The following is a 10,538-nucleotide window of genomic DNA, read 5'->3' as shown; positions in this document are numbered from 1 at the left end:
TTTTAAATAACTTGCGTGCGAGGTTGAACAACAGCGAGCATTTGAGAAGATCAAGCAACTTTTAGTGCGAAGACCTATGCTTGTGCTGTACGACCCGAATGCAGAAGTAGAACTACATAGTACATACCGATGCGTCGAGCCTGGGTGTCGCTGGAATTTGCTGCAGAAAGTAGACGAGGTGGTCATGGAAACGAGTGAGTTATTTTAGCAAGAAGAAATCGAAAACTAAAGTGAACCATAGTTATGAGCTGAAAATGTTAGTGGTGTATGCGAACGGTGATCGGTTCCGGCAATATCTCGACGACGGGCGGTTTATCGTTATTCGTACGGACTGTTCGACTGTGCGCGATGCCTACGCGTAGAAAGAGATGAACAAGAGAGCGGTCCGGTAGTTTTGAAGTTCTTAGAGTGCGATTTCTGCATTGAGCATCGCGAAGGCTCAAAAATGGTCCATGTCCTGAGTAGATCACCAGCTGAAGAACACACACACACCAAAAAATCGATTTGATGTGTCAGCAAAATTTTGCTGAATTTTGCCAAGCTGATGGTTTCAGCAAAAATTTTACTGAAATTCAGCAAAATTTGCTGATTTGTTCAGTAAACTCTGCTGATCACCAGCAACTTTTTGCTGAAATTCAGCAAAAGTTGCTGAAAGTTCAGCACAAAATTTTGCTGGACCCTTCAGCTCAGCAAAATTCAGCAAAATATTGCTGAAAGCGTTTAGTGTGCAGAGAGACTAAGAGTGTTCTACCTCTGCTGCACACGGCAGTGTAGCAGACTGTATTATGGTGTTAAAGATGTCGAATTCGGACTTCATTGTTAGCATGCATCGTCAAGATCATCGACTGTTGAAAGTGATCGATGTACTGCTCGTGGTCCAAGGTGTGATGAAGAACGTCAGGTACAGCTACAGTAGAAATACAACGTGGAAAATCATCGTTTGTATCGAAAGATTAGTGATAGGAAATGCTGGGTGGTTTCGATCAATGTGCGATGGCGTATCGTGAAAAGTTATCATGGCCAGAAAGGACATTTTGATGAGCAAAAAGAGCTGCAAAGGAGTTGTTTTGGTTCCCTAAATGAGAAAATATATTCGTGCGGCCGAATTTCTCAACCCTATACTGAAAACCTCTTTAACCTTTCAGGACGCGCGCCATCAAGCAAGCGAAACTGCACCGCGCTTGCGCTGTAGGGGAATTGTGGGTAAAATGAACAGGGGGGGGGGGGTAAAATGAACAGGGTGTTGTTTTACAGCAATTAGCGTATTTCTGCATGTTTTAACGATTGGATGCTGTGTGATAACGTAAAACATTATACTTCTGCTGATCTTGAACTTCAAAATTGAATAAACCACTTGATTATGACGAAAATATCAGAAACCACATAAAAAATATGCTCTGATGTAAAATTGAGCTTATCTGAATTAAGGTCAATTCGTATATTTTTCGAAAATTATGACATGTGTGATCCCATATTCCAATAATGTACTTCCAAAAGATAATATTCAGTTAAAAAAAAAAAATAGGTTACGCTTTCAATACAATTTTTAGAACAACTATAAAACCAGAACGACTTGGGGGTAAAATGAACAGCTGGTTCAAACTTTACCCATTAAAGTTTGTGCAAACTCGGTATATTGAAATCTATAGCACATATTTTGACACAACTAGTGCAAAAAGTTAAGGAAAAAAGTATTTTGCGCTCATAAGATAAGATTTTCATCCTAAAAATCGCTTGTTTTAGTACATTTTTTTCAAAAAATTATTCCAGCACATGCCAAATTATATATCAAAAGTTTCAAAAGTGTAGCATATAAAAATTGTATTTAATTTGTTGGCTGATACTTGAATATATCGAAATTATACATTTAAACTTGTTTTTGAAGACATGTTCATTTTACCCCCATCGAATCTTCATTTACTCACACTACTTTTCATGACTCTGTTTTCTTGCATGTTTTGTAATCGAAAATAATGTAAGAAAACTGTATTTTTTATAAATATTTTCTTCCAGAACTCTTTGAATATATTGCTATCTACGATATTACGGGGTGAAAAATAAAGATTTTGTCATATTTCTATTGGAAACGACCACAAACGCTTAGGGTGTTTATATTACCCCCAATTCCCCTATACGACGAGAGTGTAGAATTAGCATTTAAGTTAAAATTCACAAAATAAAAATTAAAAAAAAAATCCTATACGACGAGCGAGGTTTTGTGGTAGTATTGTACTTTTTACAGCAGCGCGCGTCATGAAGGGTTAACACAGTGAATATGAACCATTTATAAACGGCTCTCGATCCTCGTTATTCTATTGGTGATAATTTGTGGCTTTACGAAGTTTCTGCTAATGAAAACGATGAAATTTATCAATGCTCAGCCTGTAGTGGCTGGAAGAGAGAAGTGATCAATTTTAATTCGTCCTAGGTATTCTTTATTACACCTAGAGAGGAACCAGCCAAGGGCTGATAGTCTTTATAATTAAGATAAATCAATCAATCAAATTTATTACACCAAGTAATACAGCCTTTAAGTGCTAGACAATTCTCAGGTTAATTGATAAAAGGGCGACAAGAAGATCGATAAAGTAGAAGATTTTTTTGTCTTTTTCTTGTATGTGTGTTTTACGTTTGATATGTTTCGATTTTTTCAGATTAGTTTTCGTGGTGTGAAAAAGAATGCAAATAGTTATTTATGCAACGAGTTGCAAAAAGTTGATTTTTTCAGCACGAGTCGTATATTTATCCAACGAGGCTTGCCGAGTTGGATAAATACGAAGAGTGCTGAAAAAATCGAGTTTTGCAACGAGTTCCATACAAAATTTTATGCAATGATTTTTTCATAATGCAACCCATTTGAGTTGCATAATGTTCATAATGCAACTCAAATAAGTTGCATTAGGAACATTATGTAACTATTTTTCATTATGCAACTCATTTCAGTTGCATAATGAACCAGTTTGGAAAAATTGGCCAATACCAAAATAAGTTATATAAAATAGAAATTATAATACCGAATTGCATAAATATAATTAAAACCTATGGAAGAATATACATATTAGCCCCTTTTTACTCATTACAGCCTTGCATACTACCACTACCGCCCATGCTTATCAAAGCATCGCAGTGTATGAGTTATGGGACGTTTGTTTCCCGCGACTCATATAGGCCTGAATCAATTTCTGAGTCACCCCTCAGATCGATTAGACGGCGGCGTGACATTCTAAAACCTTGTACCTTTTTATTTATGAGATTCGATCGTTGACTGGTTGGTGACAACGATGAAGTAGGCTGACTTTGTGAATGGACGATTATGATCGCTTCCCAAAGTGTAGGCACTGACAAAACCGGTGTTTAACGGATTGCTTTGATTAATGTAAGGACATAGGAACATGAAATTGATACGTTAGCTCCATCCAGCTTGAGAGACAAAAACACAAAAAAAGTTACTTTTTAAATGGTGTCCTTGTTCCCACAGTGCCAGTATCCAAAGATGCTTATCTATTCAAGTTCACCAGACAAACACCGGGAAACTGTGTCAAACGGAATTTCGCATTGATCTTCAAAGCCGATTACAAGCCCATTTTGCAAACGAGACCCGAAGAATACATTCACCCGTTTTTCGTCAATCTGATTCATTATGTTCGTTTGATTGTACCACGTTGTTGTTGTTTTTTTTTCTGTTGGGACATGAATGATGGAACGGCAAAAACACAACCTTTAGTCAAGGTTCGGCCGTCGCGCTTCCACGAAACGGTAGTCGATCGTTGGTCGAGATTGATTGGATGAAAGTCGAATAAATCGTAAAAAGGGAGCACTAAAATTTACGAACGCCAATTGCCCGAAGTAAGTTGAAACTGATTGAATGTACACTTTTATGTTAATCAAGATGCGGGCCCGGCCGACTATGAAATACGAGTTTTCAATGCAAACGGCCGATTTATAGGGATTGATATGCAAACAACCCCGGTTAATGGCAAATTTTATCGATGGCCAACTATCTCCGCCATTAAGATGGACGCTGATTGCTTTGGGCTCAACGAACAGCGCAATGCAGTATGCCAAGTTTATCCTTCTGTTCAAGAATGTCGCTTGCAACCATTCAAAAAATCTGGAGATGCCGGGGATCGAACCCGGGGCCTTTCACATGCAAAGCGAACGCTCTACCACTGAGCTACATCCCCTGCTTACGCCCCTAGAGTAAGCTACATCATTTTGCTTATCTATATCAACAAGTCACTTGAATTTCACTAATGAAGACGTATTTCGTTACTTACGACGTGGCTTGGTACCTACATTAGGCATAAGAGACTAGACATACACTAGCCATGTTTGCAACGCTCGCGTTGGTATCGTTTTGGCGTAGTGTTCTGATATGGCATATCGTTCAGATCTAATTTCCTTGTGTGAACGGTTGCTGTGCGTGGATTTAACCGAGAGAATACTCATGCAGATTGTTATTGGAGCGTTTGCTGGCAAACAGTCGATATTGTATATCTTGATGTTTTTGATAGTTCTTCGAGCGACTACAACCCGCCTCACTGAAAGAGTATTATATAGAATTGCATCTTACAAGTTTGCCGTTCTCCAATATCCATACATCCCATTCCAGTTGGGCTGTGGCTAGGAAGAGGATTAGAGAGACAGCTACAAATAAATCAACGTAAGGCTGTTGATTAAAAAACCCAGATTAATCCACCTAGTGGTGATAGTGCCTTTCTCGTCGAATATGTACTCATGAACTTTTCTTCGACGTTAGCCAAAATGTTCCTGAATCCTGAAAACACTTTACATAGAAAAGCAACAATTTTAACAAAGCCATCATCGATTTTCAAAACTTATTGATGATACATATTCCGATGTCATGTTCAACAACAAAACAGATATCAGACCTCGCAGTTGACTGCTTGACCACCTTAACCCTAGTCGTGTATTGGGGTCATTATGACCCCATTTCATCCACTACGGCAGCGGGGTGAGCGTCAGCTAATGCGTGAAGAAGGTTAACTTTATTCACAATCACAAGCCACTTTGTGATCTTCGCCAATGTTTATTTCAGCACACTTTAGGCTATATTTTATTATCATTGGTAACACGATTCATGTTCCTACGAGAAAAATGCAGAAAATGTAAATTTTCCATTCAAATTTCAATCGCAATGAGAAGAGTGAGGGCTCAACCAGCCGCACCCAAATCGTGAGCAGTAATTTTAGAAGCATAAGGAGATTGAAGATTGAAAAACTGTATAAGGTATATTTTTTCATAAAACGTTGATCCATCCTACTATACATTTAGACCGCAGGAATCTGAAATGGTGTGATTTGAAGAGATTGCTTTGGTCACGATTTCGTTCTCTTGCATATATGAAGACTTTGACCATTTCTTCACTTATAATCTTACCCAACGTTTACATGCTATCAAAAAAGCCACAATTTGATTTATTGCTTTGACATTTATTTTGTTCACTTTTATAATTCCGCTATTTGATGTGCAGCTTGCATGGGTTTTGTTAAATTTTACGTTTGACCATTTCCGGCGGGACACCTGGAACCGATTCCGGTTGTCTCAAATATGGTCTTGACTATGTTTTTGTCAACTGTTCATCACGTTACCTGAAAAGCCGAAAATTAATGTGATTTGAGGCTATTTTCTTGCTAACCGTTCGGAAAATTTTTGAAAAAGCCGCAATTTTATGTATCGCATGCATGGTTTTGGTTCACTTCTATTAAATCACTTCCGATGGAACACCCGCAACCGATTCCGAAATATTATTACAAGTTATAGATGTGGCCTGAGACTATTTACTTGTTGACTGTTCATCTGATTATCAAAAACGCCGCTATGGTTTAGTTCCCTTCTATATTTCACCACTTCCGACGCGTTACTCGTCTTGGCACCAGTTCTGGAACAGTACCGGTTCTCCCAAATATGGTCTGAGATTATTTGTTGGTTAACCGTTTATCTTGTTACTGAATAAGTCATTGATATGTTGCATGTATTGGTTCTCTTTTACATTTGACCATTTCTGGCGGAACACCCGTAGTCGGTTCCGTAACACACTGATATGGCTTGCGTCTATTTTCTTGCAATTGATCATCATGTTAGCTAAAAAGCCGTGATTTGAGGTATCTCATGCATGGGTTTGGTGTCACTTCCGGCCTGGAACCAGTTGCGGAACACTACCGATAGTCTCTTAAATAGTCTGAGCCTATTTGCTTGCTAAAGTTTATTAGGTTATCTAAAAAGCCATGGGTTTAGTTCAATTTCATATTTAGCCGCTTTCGGAGGGAAACCCGGAACTAGTTTCGGCACTACTGACAGTCCATAATGTGGTCTTAGTCTACTTCCTCAATAACCGGTTATCAAGTTGTCGAAAAACCCGTGATTTAATGTGCCGCATGCAAAAGTTTTGTCAACTTTTATATACGGCCACTTCCGGCGGAACACCCGGAACCGGTTCTGAAACACTATCGGTTCAGATATGGTCTGAGACTGTTTTCTTGCTAATTGCTCATCAGGTTATCCAAAATGCCGTAGTTTGATGTGTCGCATGCATGGGTTTGGATCACTTTTATATTTGACCACTTCTAGCGGGACATCCGGAATCGGTTCCGATACACTACCGGTTCAGATATGGTCATAGTCTTTTTTTATGCCAACCTTTCATTGGGTTATCAAAAAAGTCGCGCTTTGATATATCGCATGCATGGACTTGGTTCACTTTTATATTTGGTCACTTCCGGCGGGACTCCCGGAACCGGCTCCGGATATGGTCTGAGACTATTTTTTTGCTGACTGTTCATCAGGTTATCCAAAATGTCGCAGTTTGATGTGTCGCATGTGTTTGTTACATTTTTATGTATGGGCCCTATCAAGGGTACTGGTCCAGAACACGTAAATGGCCATAACTCCGGAACGGCTGGACCGATCCGAACCATTTTCAATAGGAAACAATGGGACCAGATTCCGCGTCGAATGAACCGTCGGTCATTAAAATCGGTTGAGGTTTACTGCCAAAAATTGATGTGAGTTTTTTTGTACACATACACACACACACACACACACACACATACACACACACAGACATCACCTCAGTTCGTCGAGCTGAGTTGATTGGTATATGTGACTTGACCCTCCGGGCCTTCTATCAAAAAGTCGTTTTTGGAGTGAACATATAGCCTTTCCAGTACACTTAGTGTACGAGAAAGGCAAAAAGCAGACCATAATGATGATGACGACGTCGGCGACAATGACGCCAGTGCCGAAGGTGTGTTTTTCAATGAGTTGCTCGATTTCATTGACTGCAACTCACGTCACCAACAAGTATAGATAGTAGTACATACGAACGCATGTTCCATGCCTTGTCGATGGCTGAATGACCCACTGACTGCCACTCCAGTTCCAGTAGGTACCCAGTAGTCTGTGCTGCTGCCATACGGTCAAAGCGAGACAGGTGGCTGCTGGTAGCAGCCAGCAGCATCACAGCACAGCGTCAATGAGCGGGGCAAGATTCTTGGAGGAGGTGACCGACGACGATGGTGGTGATCTCGTGATCTGCTACCGGCCACACTGCAGTGACTCGACTGTGGTTGCTAACTGTAGGGGGAGATTAATCTCGTTTTCTCTGTCTGACTCGGATCGGAGCACTCTCGCTTTTGGTCGGAGAGTTGATCACGTTTTTTCGGTTGAATGCGTGTTATTAGCCGCCGCCGCTGCCACCGCCAGACTTCGAACAACTGGATGAAGTCAGAAGCCGCCAAACGAGATCGAAACCATGTGATCGACGAGTTCGGAGCGGAGACTATGCGCCTCCTATTTGTTATTGAGCAGTACATAAAAATTCCTTTCGACAATCGCGATCGGTTTCATTGACGACGAGTGGCAGTACCTACTGGCGGTGGAGGTGGTAGTGTTTACGGCAACGCATGTTACTTGTTACATAACCAAGGTGGAAATGGGCCGATAGGCATGTGATCGGGGGCAGTGGAGATACAGTAGCGTCGAAAATAAACAAAACGAATCTTTTATGTTCAACGGAAATCAGACATGATTGTTTTATTTGGTATAACTTATTGTCCTTTTTTGGCTGTAAAATGGACCATGAGCTTGGATGAACTTACTTGACCATTTTTCTGAATATTCCAACACACGCCGACTGGAAGACGCTGCAGTGGAAAGGTCCTTCGTCCAGGAGCCGGGGAATCGGATATTCCGGAAGGTAGAAGCATAGAAGATCAGTAAAGCGCCATCAAGAACGCCTTCATCGCCACCGGTGAGAATAACAGTTACTTGGATGAGCTACGCACACAGCACACAGGTGTATCACAGATGACACCTGGAGGAAGACAGAGGAACGAAGGATTAATATTAAGCCGCGTTAGAGCGAGTGAAAACACGAGGAGCCAAAGCGGTAGTCCGTCAGCGCTATTCGGCCTCGAGAAGAGAATGTGCATAACCCATGTCGCATGTCAACAGCGAAGCTCCATCATTGCAGGAGATAGAAACAGCCATTCCTAGCATAAACTCGAACAGAGCTCTGGTCCTCACAAGTTCCTACCTCATGCTTCCACGGGTCAAGCGTTGACAAAGACCGCCAGCTAAGAGTTGTGTGCTTAGCCGGTAGTTCAGCCTGGGCACTGTTGTCTTTCTGACTTCAGCTAGATTGATGAGGTACGTCCCGAGCGTCTGTTCACCAAGGAGGTGCGGCTCAAACAGCGTCTGTTCTTGCATCCAGCGGCAGAGTATGAAATGCTCCTCCACCGGAAGCAATACCTAAGGTGGCGGCCCCACCACGGTGGATAGGGGACCTTAGGCCAACAACCTACTGTTTCCGAAACCCAAAAAAAAAAACGTTACCGAAACCGAAAATGAAAGTTTTCGAACTGATTCAGTGGCAACGACTTTTAGCGCGAAACAACGGATAAGAATTAAAACTTGGAATGTATTCCCAGTAAGGTGGCCCACACTTATATGAAAAACAAAAATTTCGAAAAACGTCTGTGAAAAAAGTTATACCCTAGGAAAAGTGAGGATAAACTTTATTGTTATTTTTCTAATACATGTAAAGGAATAATATCAATAATGAAATCTCAATACTTTACCTCACTTTGCCTAGGGTATAACTTTTTTCACAGCCGTCGGATCACTTCGCGGTCTTCGACAAAGTTCTCTGGCATATAGTCACCTACAATAATACCAAAGGGTTTGATTATTGAACGCTTACAGCGCCACCTAGCGGCAAAATTCGAAAACTTAAAATTTCTGCATACATTTGGCCAAGTTTTCCCATACAAACTTCAAGCGTTTTGAGCGCCCCCTTAGGCTCAACCGATTTAGCTCAAATTTTGAACGTAGCTTCTGGGAGTCCAAAACAACTGATTTAGGAGGTAAGACTTGGTATTTTTCGAAATTTTTGTTTTTCATATAAGTGTGGGCCACCCCAATTCCCAGTCAACCAGTGATCGTATAAAATGTTGCTTAAGATGATAAAGTGGAGGCGATATGCGTACATTTTACATGCGCCTAAATGGAGGCATGCACGCATATGGCGGTGCGGTCATCCGGACGCGCTGTGGACTAAGGTGCGGTCATCCGGACACGCTGTGGACTATTCTTTTGTTGTCGCCAAGAGACAATTATAAGGGTGCGGTCATCGGGACACGCTGTGGACTATTCTTTTTTTATTGTCGCCAAGAGGCAATTATAAGGGTGCGGTCATCCGGACACGCTGTGGACTATTCTTTTTTTTGTCGCCAAGAGACAATTATAAGGGTGCGGTCATCCGGACACGCTGTGGACTATTCTTTTATTTGTCGCCAAGAGACAATTATAAGGGTGCGGTCATCCGGACGCGCTGTGGACTGAGGTGCGGTCATCCGGACACGCTGTGGACTATTCTTTTTTTTTTTGTCGCCAAGAGACAATTATAAGGGTGCGGTCATCCGGACACGCTATGGACTATTCTTTTTTTGTCGCCAAGAGACAATTATAAGGGTGCGGTCATCCGGACACGCTGTGGACTGAGGTGCGGTCATCCGGACACGCTGTGGACTATTCTTTTTTTTGTCGCCAAGAGACAATTATAAGGGTACGGTCATCCGGACGCGCTGTGGACTGAGGTGCGGTCATCCGGACACGCTGTGGACTATTCTTTTTTTGTCGCCAAGAGACAATTATAAGGGTGCGGTCATCCGGACACGCTGTGGACTATTCTTTTTTTAACTGATGCAATGGAAATCTGGTCACGCTTCATTTTATTTTTCGTCGTAGAACGGAACTCACGATCATTCACGATTCGGTTGATGAGTATTTCAATTTTACTTCGAAACTGAGTACAGATTACAACATTTTCATATTAAATATTTCAGCCATCTATTATGCTTATTTCACACAAGACAGTTTGTTCAGTCCGTTGAATAAAGAAATAAGGTGCAAAATATTAAAGTTCATGAAAAAATGACTCATAAAAGTAAAAGTTATATATCTGATTACCTCGTTATTTTGGTAAATCCACGAAACTTATCATAAATCCCCAAGTA

The 10,538-nt window shown here is 41.2% G+C and overlaps 1 non-coding gene across 1 annotated transcript; it reads right to left on the bottom strand.

Annotated features, from left to right (window-relative positions):
* Window positions 1-4,112: 4,112 nt before the first annotated feature.
* On the bottom strand, window positions 4,113-4,184 carry Trnaa-ugc (transfer RNA alanine (anticodon UGC)). Its single transcript has one exon. It is a non-coding gene; the product is annotated as a tRNA-Ala (tRNA).
* Between the last annotated feature and the right edge of the window lie 6,354 nt (window positions 4,185-10,538).

The sequence above is a fragment of the Aedes albopictus genome, chromosome 2 (assembly GCF_035046485.1).
Source record: "Aedes albopictus strain Foshan chromosome 2, AalbF5, whole genome shotgun sequence".
Classification (NCBI taxonomy): domain Eukaryota; kingdom Metazoa; phylum Arthropoda; class Insecta; order Diptera; family Culicidae; genus Aedes; species Aedes albopictus.
Note: the sequence above shows the minus strand (reverse complement) of the source record. Positions and strands in the feature narration are given on the sequence as shown.